This window comes from Salmo trutta, chromosome 22, assembly GCF_901001165.1.
Source record: "Salmo trutta chromosome 22, fSalTru1.1, whole genome shotgun sequence".
Lineage (NCBI taxonomy): Eukaryota > Metazoa > Chordata > Actinopteri > Salmoniformes > Salmonidae > Salmo > Salmo trutta.
The window spans coordinates 12,842,803-12,857,049 of NC_042978.1; positions in this window are offsets into that span (position 1 = coordinate 12,842,803).

Consider the following 14,247-nt stretch of genomic DNA (forward strand, 5'->3'; position numbering starts at 1 on the left):
GCCTCGATCTCCCATTGCGGACGGCGATACTCCCCAGGCCTTGTCCAGGGTCCTGCCCCATCCAGGATCTCCTCCCAGGTCCAGTCATCCTGCCCACGCTGCTTGGTCTTCTTGTGGTGGGTAGTTCTGTCACGAGCGTCGTATTGAGTAGACCAAGGTGCAGCGTGGAATATGTTCATCTTGTAGTTTAATGCAAAAATGAACACTTTACAAATTAAACAAAAATGACAGCCGACAGTTCTGTCAGGTACTTATAATTAAACAGAAAGCAACAACCCACAAAACCCAAAGGAAAAACAGGCTGCTTAAGTATGGTTCCTAATCAGAGACAACGATAGACAGCTGCCTCTGGTTAGGAACCATGCTCGGCCCAACACAAAGAAATACAAAAAATAGAATGCCCCCCCCACACCCTGACCTAACCACATAGAGAAACAAACCCTCTCTCTCAGGTCAGGGCGTGACAGCCACTGTGTATTGAGCATAAACCTCATTGCTACAGAATTGTTTTTAATTGGTTAATGTTGCATAGGCTTAGTTTCATGTTTGAAAGAAATCTGAGCGGTAGCTCTCGGCTTGCATTTTGACTCAGAAAGGGATCTTGACTCAGAAAAGTTGGTGACCACTGCTGTATGGTAAAGACAAAGAGTGACTTTCACATGCTGCCTACTCTGTGATACAATCATCACTTGTTTAGATGGGCCATGATTCATTCCACTGTTCTCTGATTCAGTTAACAAATCCAACTTAATAACAATGCTGCAGGTTAGAATATAATTAATCTAGATTTAGGTAGCTAAAGAACAAAATATTGTCCACTATAAATTGATCATCAGGATGTTGTGTGGAAATAATCTGCTTTTCAGTTTGTAAATGACTCATTTAAGTGGAACATTTCAATTTGTACTCAAGCCATTTGATTGGTTGTTATTTATCTGTATAAAAAGTAGTGGTTCAGTCAGTGATGAGAGGAATCATTGATATCACAAGTTAATTATTTACACTCACTATTCTTGTAACGTATACAGAGGGAGTCAGGAAGCAGATGCAGAAGGTGAGAGCATACTGTGGGAACCTTGGACCTCTCGGTGGTGGGGGCTCCTGTCTGATGTGCGAAATAAAGATAGCACTGGAGTAGGAAGTCCCGTCGTATTTGTCCGGGAGAGACAATAGGGCGTCGCTGACCTGGGCGGACTGCTGGATGAGCTGGGGGACTGGCTCGCTGGGACGAATCGGTGTAGAGGGTCCTCTGATAGTTGGAGCTGAATCCTCTCGGGTGTTGGTGGGGGAGAACATGGAGGACCTCATCTATTACCGTACCCAGTTGAGCTAGCTGGTCATGGTGTTGCCGGAGTAGGTGTTCCTATACGTCGACCATCTGGGAGATATCCTTAACTTCTACTGCTTCCATATTTTCGTGAGGCAGTATTCTGTAATGTATACACAGGGAGTCAGGAAGCAGGTGCAGAAGGTGAGTTTAATAATAATAATAAACATGAAGATAATATAAAACAGGAGCAGCGTACTGAACGTAACCGAGACCAATACTGCCTGATGACAGAGGCTACTGAGGGCTATTTGAAGGGAGAGTAATCAGAGTAGTGATGAAGTCTAGGTGGTTGCCAGGTGTTTGCCAGGTGTGCACAATTTAATTAGATCTCCTATTTAATTAGATATTTGTTTAATCAGGTTTTTATTATTCGGTAACCAATTTTGCTTTAGCCTTTATACACCTATGCCATACACAAACTACGCCTATATGTTAATAATATAACTCATGTGAACTCTTTTAGACAATTTTGGAATGTTCTATCTAGAGGCAATGCAAATGTCAAAGGGCATGCAGTTCTGTTTTGAGTAAGCAAGAGCTCGAGAACAATGCCAGATAGGCTTCGTCTGTTGTGGTACAGAGACAGGTCTTCATTATTTCCTCTGCGTGTCCCAATAAAAATATCAATAGCAAAACATGCACCTCATTGGCCCCCTTATGACTGTGACTGCCATTTCTATGGCAACCACTGCAGAGGGGCACATAGGTGTGTGGTTGTAGTTACTTCCTGCATCTCTTCATTGTTTCATTCTTTTAACCCTTAAAATCAGCAAAGATCTCCCAATTTTTTTCAGAGGTAACATTGATCATACAAGTGCATTGTCCGTGACAATCTGACCTACATTTGATAGCTGTGCCATAACCTCCATCTCAGAACATCTGCCCTTACTGGTTATATGGTAGTTTGGCTTGCATGTGACATGTGGTTTGGTTGCACATAACATGTTAAATGTCAGTAGACCTGTAGTGTTTAGATGATTTGAATGATTCTATGGAATGGGTGTGTGAAGAAAGAGAGGTATGTGGGGGTGGTTGCTCTGGTATTGTTATTATGAAAACTTCCTGCTTACAAACTAAGCAGCTCCATTCTCACCTTGCTACATCTCTGTCAGGGGGAGAGTGTGGATGTTCGTGCATTGAGGGCCAGGTTCCATGCCAAGGCTGACATGGCAGGTAGTCGAGACAGCACTTCTCCAAAACCTCCACTGCGAGGATTTGGGAGAGGAGGCCCGTGGTTGGCAGACGTCAGTGTTACAGCAAACGGAGAGGTCCGAAATAAACTCATGCTTATGGTTCCCACACCACCACTTCCTGGATCAAGCTACCCCCCTGACCTTCAGAGGCTACCACCACGACATGTAAGGGCTGAACTGGAGGGCATATCCACCAGCCCCGAGCCTCATGGTGTCTTCCCCCACCTTCCACCATCACACCGCCCCAACAGAGCCGCCAAGGAGCTGCCCCGACCAGCACCCTCACCGACAAACATAGACCAACAAGGCAGGGTGAGAGTCACTGGGGAGCTCCTGCAGAACATGATGCTGAAGCATAAGGGAGTACACCCAGGCCCTACCAAGCCGACGCCCCCCTCCCTGCCCAGCCAGAGAAATCTGACAGGGGTGACCCCCCTGAGAAGGGCCCTGCCCCCTGAGGCTCCCAGCCCCATAAAACCCAGACGGCCCCCTCACATCAACCTGCAGGCCCATCAGAGAAACACCAGGGCACCACACCTCGCAGGGCGACCAGGGTTAAGGAAGACTGACGGTAAGCAGCTTGATTTCCAATGAAAAAGTGTAAAAGGGGAAAACTGACTGAACACATGTATGGACTTACTGTAAGCAGCATAGTAGCACAGAAAAGTCATCTGTTCATTTACAACCAATCAAGGTCAAGAATGCTGTGCGCCTTATCTGGTTACCAGTTAAAACCTCTACGTATCTCTCTCTAAAAAGTTTTTATTTTCTTATATTCTGTAAGAAATGAAGAATGAAAAAAAGTGCTCAGACTGCCGCTGCAGAACACTGCCCTGTAATAAATCTGTTAATATTGAATTCATTTCAGACCTACTGTAAACCTACAGTGCAGGTAGTTTCTATTCTCCTCAGGTGGCAGTAGTCAGTCTCTCCCAGGGCTAGTCAGTCCCTCTGCCCCCCCAAGCCTTCCAACCAAGCCCAGCAGCCTTCCACGGCAGTGTACCCCAGTGTGAGTGTGCTCACTTGAAATGTCAAGTGTCGAGTGTTAAAGTGATAGTATGAACCAAGATTTCATTACTATGTAGGCAAATGGTTACTGTACAGGAACACTGAAAAAGGTACATTTTCCACTTGATGTATTATTCCCTCTGATTCCTGTTCTCTCGTTAGACATTTCGAGGATGACCAGGGGGGATATGACGACGTAGGCCTTGATGTGAAACCACCTCCCCCCCCCCTAAATCACCCAGGGAGCTGGGACATGAGTGGTATGACTGAAAATACCTGCTATTTAACCATGAACACATGCGAGAGATTCACTAGCTATTGTGAATTTAGTGCTGAGTCATGATGACTTGAGTTGACATGAATGTATGATTTATGTGAAAGCTTGTGTTATATACACATACTGTATCTCAATCCATCATTCCATAATGCGTGTATTTTACATGTTTATCACTTGTTCATGCATGTCATCAATGGTATTTTCTGCTATTTCACCCACAGACTCCTGGAATGACAATAGTTCTTCACAAGTAGATGAGGTAAGAACATTCTGTGGGAACCTTCTATGTTTACCATCAGCGAGCGTTAATGCAGAACACTGCTTCTGAATGACTTCTGAAATACTGTTCTTGAAAAACATGCTTTTCATGACATTTACCTTGAATCTATCTTTTTATTCCTGGCTGCAGGGGAGCGATGGAAGTGATGTCTATAAGTAAGTATAGTATAGCAATACAACTACATATTGTATGTTGAGTTCAAATATATTGGGTTTATGCTTGTCTTACAAGTAGACATCGCAATGCCTGTCATAGCACACCTGTAACAACCCATATCACAAAGCTAATGGAAAACATTTGAATAGTCCCATATCTGTTATAATATGTTTATATGGGCGTAAGAGCTGTCCACCGCAAATAGTATTACTGACCACTCATGTCTCTTGTCTTTTGAAATCTCAGAGGCAGTGAACAGGAGGTGAAAAAGACAAGTTCTGATAAGAAGAAACAGAAAGAGTTTAGGTGGCAGCAAGAGCAGGAGAAGAGAAATGAAAAGAAAAGACTGGAAAGGGACAACAAATACAGAAAGAAATTTAAGGTGAAACACTACATTTCCATGCGCTAACCACTCACAAGTCCAGAAATCCCCCCAAACAGTAACCTGTCTGTCATAACTCACTTGCTACATATGAATATCGAAACACGTTTCAGAGTTTTGGATATTCTCTTTAGGAGAACACCTATTATTATGACTATTTTTGTTTAATATGGTAATACAGTAATGTAATCACACATGCAGAACAGAGATCTCATTCATCTCTGTAGGCTAGAAACACCACTTTACAACCCTCTGTATGTGTTTACTTTTACCCTTCCACAGCTGGGGACTGGGGACATAGAGGTCCTTCACATGGGCAGGGTTCGACACGACTGGCAGGGGGGCAAGCATGATCTAAGTGTTCGGCAGGGAAACAGAGTGGAGATCATACGGGTTAAGAACAACCCCGAGGGCAGGTGGCTAGCCCGCACACTGACTGGCACCTGTGAGTAAAACACTATTTAATTCCATAGAACTAAACAGCCCATATTTGTTCCATATTTTATACTAGTTCAATATGTGCTGTGACAATGCTGAAAACCACCCATGTTGTGTACCTTTAGCTACCAAAAGCCAGTAATGAAGTGTTGATTTGCAGATGGCTACATCATTAGCACATGTGTGGATGTGGATTATGAGGAAGTGAAATGTAAACTCAAACTGTCCAGAGCGCCTGACCCCTCACTGCTGCCACCACCACCTCCCGTCCCTTTTGAAGACAATGACGTCTATTATGATGTTGACTCCTCAGGAAACATGAACAGGTAGCTCTCCCACACACGAATATGCAAATGCACACTCCCCCCCCCCCCCCCCCCCCCCCCCCACACACACACACACACAGATGACTATGATGATGTGCAAGGAACACCCATTAACTTCCTCCCTCCACCTCTCGTAATTAGGTATTCGGCATTTGAATTTAATCGAAAAAATGTGTATTTTTCAGATACACAGGAGGGTTAGTCAATGCCTTTCTCTGTCTGTGGTTTTCCTGAGTGTGGTGTTGCTTTGATAGCTTGCCACATTTGGCCTGTATGTTTACTTAAAACATGAAAATGAAAGTTTGTATACAGTTTAGCTTGTATGTCTGTTGCATAGAGCATGCGTTGCACTGAATATAAATAAAGTAGTTGCTAATGGCTACAAATAAGAAATAAGAAATAAAGTTGGCTACTGAAATAGGACAAAAACAACTTTTTGTGATCACATAAAAGGATGTGTGTGTTTATGTTCCAGTCTAGATCCAATAATGAGAAAGATGCTGGAGAAAGACGAAAAGGAATTTAGAAAAAAATTTAAGGTACATATTTTGCTCTTCTTGCAAATCTTCAAGAAACTGTTGAAAATTGCTTTTACCGCAATTCATGTGCACGCCCTGAAAAGCTTGATTACTCACTATTAGCCTACTCAACGATGTCATGTCATATGACATTACCAAGTCATATAAAAAAAAAGAAGTAAACATAACTTTTATTTTGTTCTGTCAGTTTGAGGGACCGATTTTGGTGTTACACAGCATGATGGTTGACCCGAACGCAAGCATCAAGAAGACAGGAGGGACGGATCTAGCTGTGGTTCAAGGAGAGATCCTAGAGGTCATTCAAGTCACCAGTGACAAAAAAGCCCTGTGTCGCAACAAGCAGGGGAAATGTATGTGAATACATCAATTTCTAGAAGACAAGTCTGTAAAAGTCAGTTTTATATCTGATTAGGCTACTGGGCTATGTATGTTCGTAGTACAGCCAAAGATACTGGTAACTAACTAAAAGGTTTCCCCTTTTGTCTGTAGTACAGCCTAATAATCAATAACAGATTCTAGAAAATGACCTGTTTTGATACATTTTTCTAGCATGTGTCATTATTCTAATTGTTGCCTCATTTTCTTTCTCTCACAGATGGATATGTGCCCAGGGTTCTTCTTCAGGTGTAGGTTTCTTATATATTTATTCAACACAATTATTGGGAAGATTATGAATCCAGAATCCCTGGTATTCAGTCACTGGTATCATATTTTGCTGTTGACAACTGTGTCATAATATTCTGGTTAATACGGTTTTCAATATTCCTTTTCAGGGAAGGGGATGATGTTTATGATGATGTCGATCATATCAACGGTATGTTATTTTTAACATTTTACTCTGGTTCCTTGAAAGGGTGCTACGCAGGAAGTATTACTGTAAGTCAAGCTAGTGGAGAGACTACAATGTCATTGTCCTGGCCGGCCCGACTTCCTAGACATGTTTTGTATGCTCAGTGAATATGCTTAGTAGGAAAAGCGCAAGACGTTTTAACCCCTTTCCTGCAGGGGGGTTCTGGGGGGGGGGGGGCCCTGTGACAACAATTTTGGACCCCCTTGTGGCCCCCCTAAATGTGGAGTATGAAATCATTTTTACATAAATCATTTTTACATAACTAATTTTTGCTATCGTTCTTTTTTTACATTCGTTATTAGACAGTGGCAACGATGATGATTATGAACATGGTCTTTTGCCTGCTAATTCCTGCAATGCAGTGAAGAAAACGACATGACAACAATAACGTCTAATGTAACTGGCCCCTCTAACTGGGGTGGCCAAACTGCCCCAGCTTGGCCACCCCAGTTGAAATGATCTAGAACCGCCACTGCTTTCCTGACCGCCTTACAGATATTTATGACAACGACAATGTCTATAATGACACAATCCACTGAAGCCCTGTTCCTTTCCAGACCAATGTGAATCACCAATACTGGACTAACAGTAATGCTCGTCTTCCATGGAAACACACCCACACACACACACACACACACACACACACACACACACACTTCCTAAGAATTAAAATAACAATCGGGGCATGAATGTTGTTTGCGGCAATTTGAAAACTATACACTATGCTTTGTTCATGGCTGGGATTCTAGAGATTATTTTTTGAAAAATAAATAATTTTTTGTCAATATTTATTGTGTGTTATCATGTGTTATTACTAGAGGCGAAAGAAACACACCTATTTAGGCGAGGTGCTGGCTAGCGGAGTAGAACACTTGAACAATTCAAGGAGAGCCTCACACACCAGGAGCTCAGATGCAATAATTTAAAAACCTAATATCCAACGTTTCGACAGACAAGTTGTCTTCATCAGGGTATAATGACAAACACTGCTGGGTGACTCATTTATATAGTGTCAGAGGACACTCACAGGTGTCTGTAATTATCGCCGGGTGTGACCTGCTATCATTGGTTAATTCTCATATATTAAAATAGCATACAAAAAAACATAAATTGATAGCATACGATCAAAGATACATTTTTAAGCCTACAAACATTTACAATAGCAAAATCACAATAATCACAAGAATGGCTTCAGATCAAAGTCTACGTTGAGACCGAAGGTAGCAAGGGTCTTTAAATTAAAGATACAGGCAGCCTCTCGAGTTAACAATAAATTGTCGAGGTCACCCCCCTCTCCTAGGGAGAGTGACATGTTCGATACCAATATAACGTAGGGACGAGATCGAGTGGTTTGCTTCCAAAAAGTGGGCTGCAACTGGGTAAATCGAGTTTTTGCACTTAATGGTGCTACAATGCTCCGAGATTCGTACTTTTAATTCGCGCTTTGTTTTACCCACATAATAGTTTTTTACCACAAGGACACATTATACGACAAATAACCGACTTAGTGGAGCACCTGATAACACCTTTGATTGGTATTTGTTTCCCTGTTTGGGGGTGTTTGAAGGATCTACATTTATGACAGCCATTACACTTGTAGTTGCCATCCAGTAAGGGCGCAAATAGACGTTGTGCAGGGATATCTTGGGGTGGTAAACCAGAGTTTACAAATTGATCTCTGAGATTTCGGCCCCGCGAGAATATGACCAAGGGAGGGTCGGAAAACACGTTACCAATACTGTCATCGGATCTTAGAATGTGCCAATGTTTGTGAACGATTCCCTTAATTTGCACTTTGAATAGCGGGTAGTTAGAACGCAAGAATGCTTCTTTTTGCGAGACTGACCGTGAAAAGGCCATGTCTTGTTTTGTTTTTATATTAATCTGACCAATTTTGTACCCACTCTCCTTGAATTTTCTTTGCGTCTCAGCCATTATTCTGTCGAAATCAGAATTATTTTGATTCGACAGAATTGTCTGTAGGGCAAACTGTTTTTCAAAGGAAGTGGGTGACAACTATCTGCCCTCAACAAACTGTTACGATCAGTAGGTTTCCTGTAAAGATCAGCATAGAGAACATTATCCTCACACAAGATCAGAAGATCAAGGAAACTGATTTGACGTGTATCAGATTGCATAGTAAATCTCAGATGCTCAGAACAGGAGTTAATAAAAGCATGGGACGCCTGGAGCTGTTTTGCATCACCCCTCCATAGAACAACATATCATCAATATAACGTTTCCAAATAATAATGTTAGGAAAGAAAACATTTTTGAGAGGATTGAAAATCGACTGTTTCTCCATGTAACCCACATGCAAATTAGCAGAGTTAGGAGCCATGGGGGATCCCATAGCAGTACCCTTCGTCTGAATACAGAAATAACTTAGAAACATGAAGTAGTTGTGTGTGAGTACTATTTCAGCCAATGTTATAATGCATGCTCGAAGGTCACGTTGCAGAAGAAAATGTTCCATGGCTTCAATACCGCCCTCATGTGGAATATTTGTGTATAACGACTCAACATCAAAAGTAACTAACAAAGTATTATCAGGGAGAGGATCAAGAGATTAAATTATAGAGATCATACTGCTGGTGTCCTTTACAAAGGAGGGGAGCTGTTCTGAGATCATACTGCTGGTGTCCTTTACAAAGGAGGGGAGCTGTTCTGAGATCATACTGCTGTGGTGTCCTTTACAAAGGAGGGGAGCTGTTCTGAGATCATACTGCTGGTGTCCTTTACAAAGGAGGGGAGCTGTTCTGAGATTATACTGCTGATGTCCTTTACAAAGGAGGGGAGCTGTTCTGAGATCATACTGCTGGTGTCCTTTACAAAGGAGGGGAGCTGTTCTGAGATCATACTGCTGGTGTCCTTTACAAAGGAGGGGAGCTGTTCTGAGATCATACTGCTGTGGTGTCCTGCGCCCGGCTGGCGGGCGTCCCTGGCGGCTCCGACGGCACTGACCCAGGATTCACCAGGCTGAGGAGACATGTAAGAGGCCTGGCCCTAGGCATAGGCACAGGACTCACCGGGCTGGCGGGCGGCTCTGACTGCTCTGGACAGGCGGGCGGCTCTGGCGGCTCCGGACAGGCGGGCGGCTCTGGGGGCTCCGGACAGGCGGGCGGCTCTGGCGGCTCCGGACAGGCGGGCGGCTCTGGCGGCTACGGACAGGCGGGCGGCTCTGGCGGCTACGGACAGGCGGGCGGCTCTGGCGGCTCCGGACAGGCGGGCGGCTCTGGCGGCTCCGGACAGGCGGGCGGCTCTGGTGGCTCCGGACTGGCGGGCGGCTCTGGCGGCTCCGGACTGGCGAGACCCACTGGAGGCCTAGTCCTAGGAGGCGGCACAGGACGGACCAGGATGGGGAGACCCACTGGAGGCCTAGTCCTGGGAGGTGGCACAGGACGGACCAGGATGGGGAGACCCACTGGAGGCCTAGTCCTGAGAGGTGGCACAGGATAAACCGGGCTGTGGGGGAGCACTGGAGTTCTGGTACAGACGCTCTTTACCCACACTCCAGGCTGAATGCCCACTTTGGCCCGGCACGGGCGGAGAGCAGGCATTGGGCGAACTGGACCCTCCCAGCGCTCTGGAGACACAGTGCGCAACGCCGGCACAGGATAACCTGGACCGAGGAGGCGCACTGGAGACCAGACGCGCTGAGCTGGCACCATCCACCCTGGCTCAATGCCTGCACTCGCATGGCACTTGCGGGGGGCTTGTATGTAGCGCACCGGGCTTTGAACGTTCACTGGGGACACCGTGCACTCCACAGCATAACACGGTGTCTTACCAGTACCACGCTGCTTCTGGTAAGCACGGGGAGTTGGCTCAGGTCTACCGCCTGACTCCGCCAATCTCCCCGTGTGCCCCGCCCCCCCCAATTTTTTTGGGGGGGGCTGCCTCCCGTGTCCGTAGCGCTCCCTTTCCTCATACCAGCGCCTCTCAGCTCTCGCCGCCTCGATCTCCCACTGCGGGCGGCGATAATCACCAGCTTGAGCCCATGGTCCTTTCCCGTCCAGGATTTCCTCCCAAGTCCACAACTCCAGATAGCTTTTCTCCTGGTGCCTCTCCTTGTGCTGCTCCTTCCTCCGCTGCTTGGTCTGTTGTTGGTGGGTAATTCTGTAAAGGCTGTCGTGAGAGAGAGACCAAGGTGCAGCGGAGTTAGTGTTCATCATAAAAGGTTTTAATGATCAACGAACACTATACAAAAGAAACCAAAAACGACTAGCAACAGTTTTGTTAGGAACACACTAAACAGAAAACAATTACCCACAAAACCCAAAGGAAAAACATGCTCCTTATGTGTGACTCCCAATCAGCAACAACGAGCTTCAGCTGTGCCTGATTGGGAGCCACACACGGCCTAAAACAAAGAAATACAAAAACATAGAGAAAGGAACATAGAACGCCCACCCAATGTAACACCCTGGCCTAACCAAAATAAAGAACAAAAACCCCTCTCTATGGCCAGGGCGTTACACTGTGTTTCCATTGTCAACTTCTTTCGGCAATTATATTAATAAAGGTTTGACTGATTTACTTAAAGAAGATTGTCTGACTGCTGATTTCACCAATAAGCCAATGATTGACAAGGAACAAGGAACCTACCCCGACAACCCTCTCGCAAGGCTGCCGGCCCAGAAGGCACCCCTAGCCAAGTCCTCAGAGCACGTGCAGACCAGCTGGCTGGTGTGTTTACAGACATATTCAAACTCTCCCTATCCCAGTCTGCTGTCCCCAAATGCTTCAAGATGGCCACCATTGTTCCTGTTCCCAAGAATGCCAAGGTAACTGAACTACAGTGGGGGGAAAAAGTATTTGATCCCCTGCTGATTTTGTACGTTTGCCCACTGACAAAGAAAGGATCAGTCTATAATTTGAATGGCAGGTTTATTTGAACAGTGAGACAGAATAACAACAAAAATATCCAGAAAAACGCATGTCAAAAATGTTATAAAATGATTTGCATTTTAATGAGGGAAATAAGAATTTGACCCCCTCTCAATCAGAAAGATTTCTGGCTCCCAGGTGTCTTTTATATAGGTAACAAGCTGAGATTAGGAGCACACTCTTAAAGGGAGTGCTCCTAACCGCAGCTTGTTACCTGTAAAAAGACACCTGTCCACAGAAGCAATCAATCAATCAATCAGATTCCAAACTCTCCACCATGGCCAAGACCAAAGAGCTCTCCAAGGATGTCAGGGACAAGATTGTAGACCTACACAAGGCTGGAATGGGCTACAAGACCATCGCCAAGCAGCTTGGTGAGAAGGTGACAACATTTGGTGTGATTATTCGCAAATGGAAGAAACACAAAAGAACTGTCAATCTCCCTCGGCCTGGGGCTCCATGTAAGATCTCACCTCGTGGAGTTGCAATGATCATGGGAGCGGTGAGGAATCAGCCCAGAACTACACGGGAGGATCTTGTCAATGATCTCAAGGCAGCTGGGACCATAGTCACCAAGAAAACAATTGGTAACACACTACGCCGTGAAGGACTGAAATCCTGCAGCGCCCGCAAGGTCCCCCTGCTCAAGAATACATATACAGACCCGTCTGAAGTTTGCCAATGAACATCTGAATGATTCAGAGGACAACTGGTGAAAGTGTTGGGGTCAGATGAGACCAAAATGGAGCTCTTTGACATCAACTCAACTCACCGTGTTTGGAGGAGGAGGAATGCTGCCTATGACCCCAAGAACACCATCTCCACCGTCAAACATGGAGGTGTAAACATAATGCTTTGGGGGTGTTTTTCTGCTAAGGGGACAGGACAACTTCACCGCATCAAAGGGACGATGGACAGGGCCATGTACCGTCAAATCTTGGGTGAGAACCTCCTTCCCTCAGCCAGGGCATTGAAAATGGGTTGTGGATGAGTATTCCAGCATGACAATGACCTAAAACACACGGCCAAGGCAACAAAGGAGTGGCTCAAGAAGAAGCACATTAAGGTCCTGGAGTGGCCTAGCCAGTCTCCAGACCTTAATCCCATAGAAAATCTGTGGAGGGAGCTGAAGGTTTGAGTTGCCAAACGTCAACCTCGAAACCTTAATGACTTGGAGAAGATCTGCAAAGAGGAGTGGGACAAAATCCCTCCTGAGATGTGTGCAAACCTAGTGACCAACTACAAGAAACGTCTGACCTGTGATTGCCAACAAGGGTTTTGCCACCAAGTACTAAGTCATGTTTTGCAGAGGGGTCAAAAACTTATTTCCCTCATTAATATGCAAATCATTTTATAACATTTTTGACATGCGTTTTTCTGGATTTTTTTGTTGTTATTCTGTCACTCACTGTTCAAATAAACCTACTATTAAAATTATAGACTGATCATTTCTTTGTAAGTGGGCAAACGTACAAAATCAGCAGGGGATCAAATACTTTTTTCCCCCACTGTAAATGACTATCGCCCCGTAGCACTCACTTCTGTCACCATGAAGTGCTTTGAGAGACTAGTCAAGGATCATATCACCTCCACCCTACCTGTCACCCTAAACCCACTTCAATTTGCTTACCGCCCCAGTAGGTCCACAAACGATGCAATCGCCATCACACTGCACACTGCCCTATCCCATCTGGACAAGAGGAATACCTATGTAAGAATGCTGTTCATTGACTACAGCTCAGCATTCAACAACATAGTACCATCCAAACTCATCAGTAAGTTTGAGTCCCTGGGTCTTGATCCCATCCTGTGCAACTGGTGGTTGCATCGCCCCCAGGTGGTGAAGGTAGCAAAGAACATCTCCACTCCGCGGATCCTTAACACTGGGGTCCCACAAGGGTGCGGGCTCAGCCCCCTCCTGTACTTCCTGTTCACCCACGACTGTGATGCCATGCACACCTCCAACTCAATCATAAAGTTTGCAGACGACACCACAGTGGTAGGCTTGATTGCCAACAACGACGAGACAGCCTACAGGGAGGTGGTGAGGGCCCTTGGAGTGTGGTGTCAGGAAAATAACCTCTCACTCAATGTCAGCAAAACAAAAGAGATGATCGTGGACTACAGGAAACAGCAAAGGGAGCACCCCCTATACACATCGATGGGACAGCAGTGGAGAAGGTGGAAGGTTTTAAGTTCCTTGGGGTGCATATCACCGACAAACTGAAAAGGTTCACGCACACAGATAGTGTGGTGAAGAAGGCACAACAGCGCCTCTTCACTTCAGGAGGCTGAAAAATGTGGCTTGTCACCGAAAACCCTCACTAACTTTTACAGGTGCACAATTGAGAGCATCCTGTCCAGCTGTATCACCGCCTGGTACGGCAACTGCACCGCCCACAACCACAAGGGCTGTCCAGAGGGTGGTGCGGTCTGCACAACGCATCACTGGGGGCAAACTACCTGCCCTCCAGGACACCTACAACACCCAATGTCACAGGAAGGCAAAAAAGATCAAGGACAATAACCACCCGAGCCACTGCCTGTTCACCCCGCTTCCATCCAGCAGGTGAGGTCA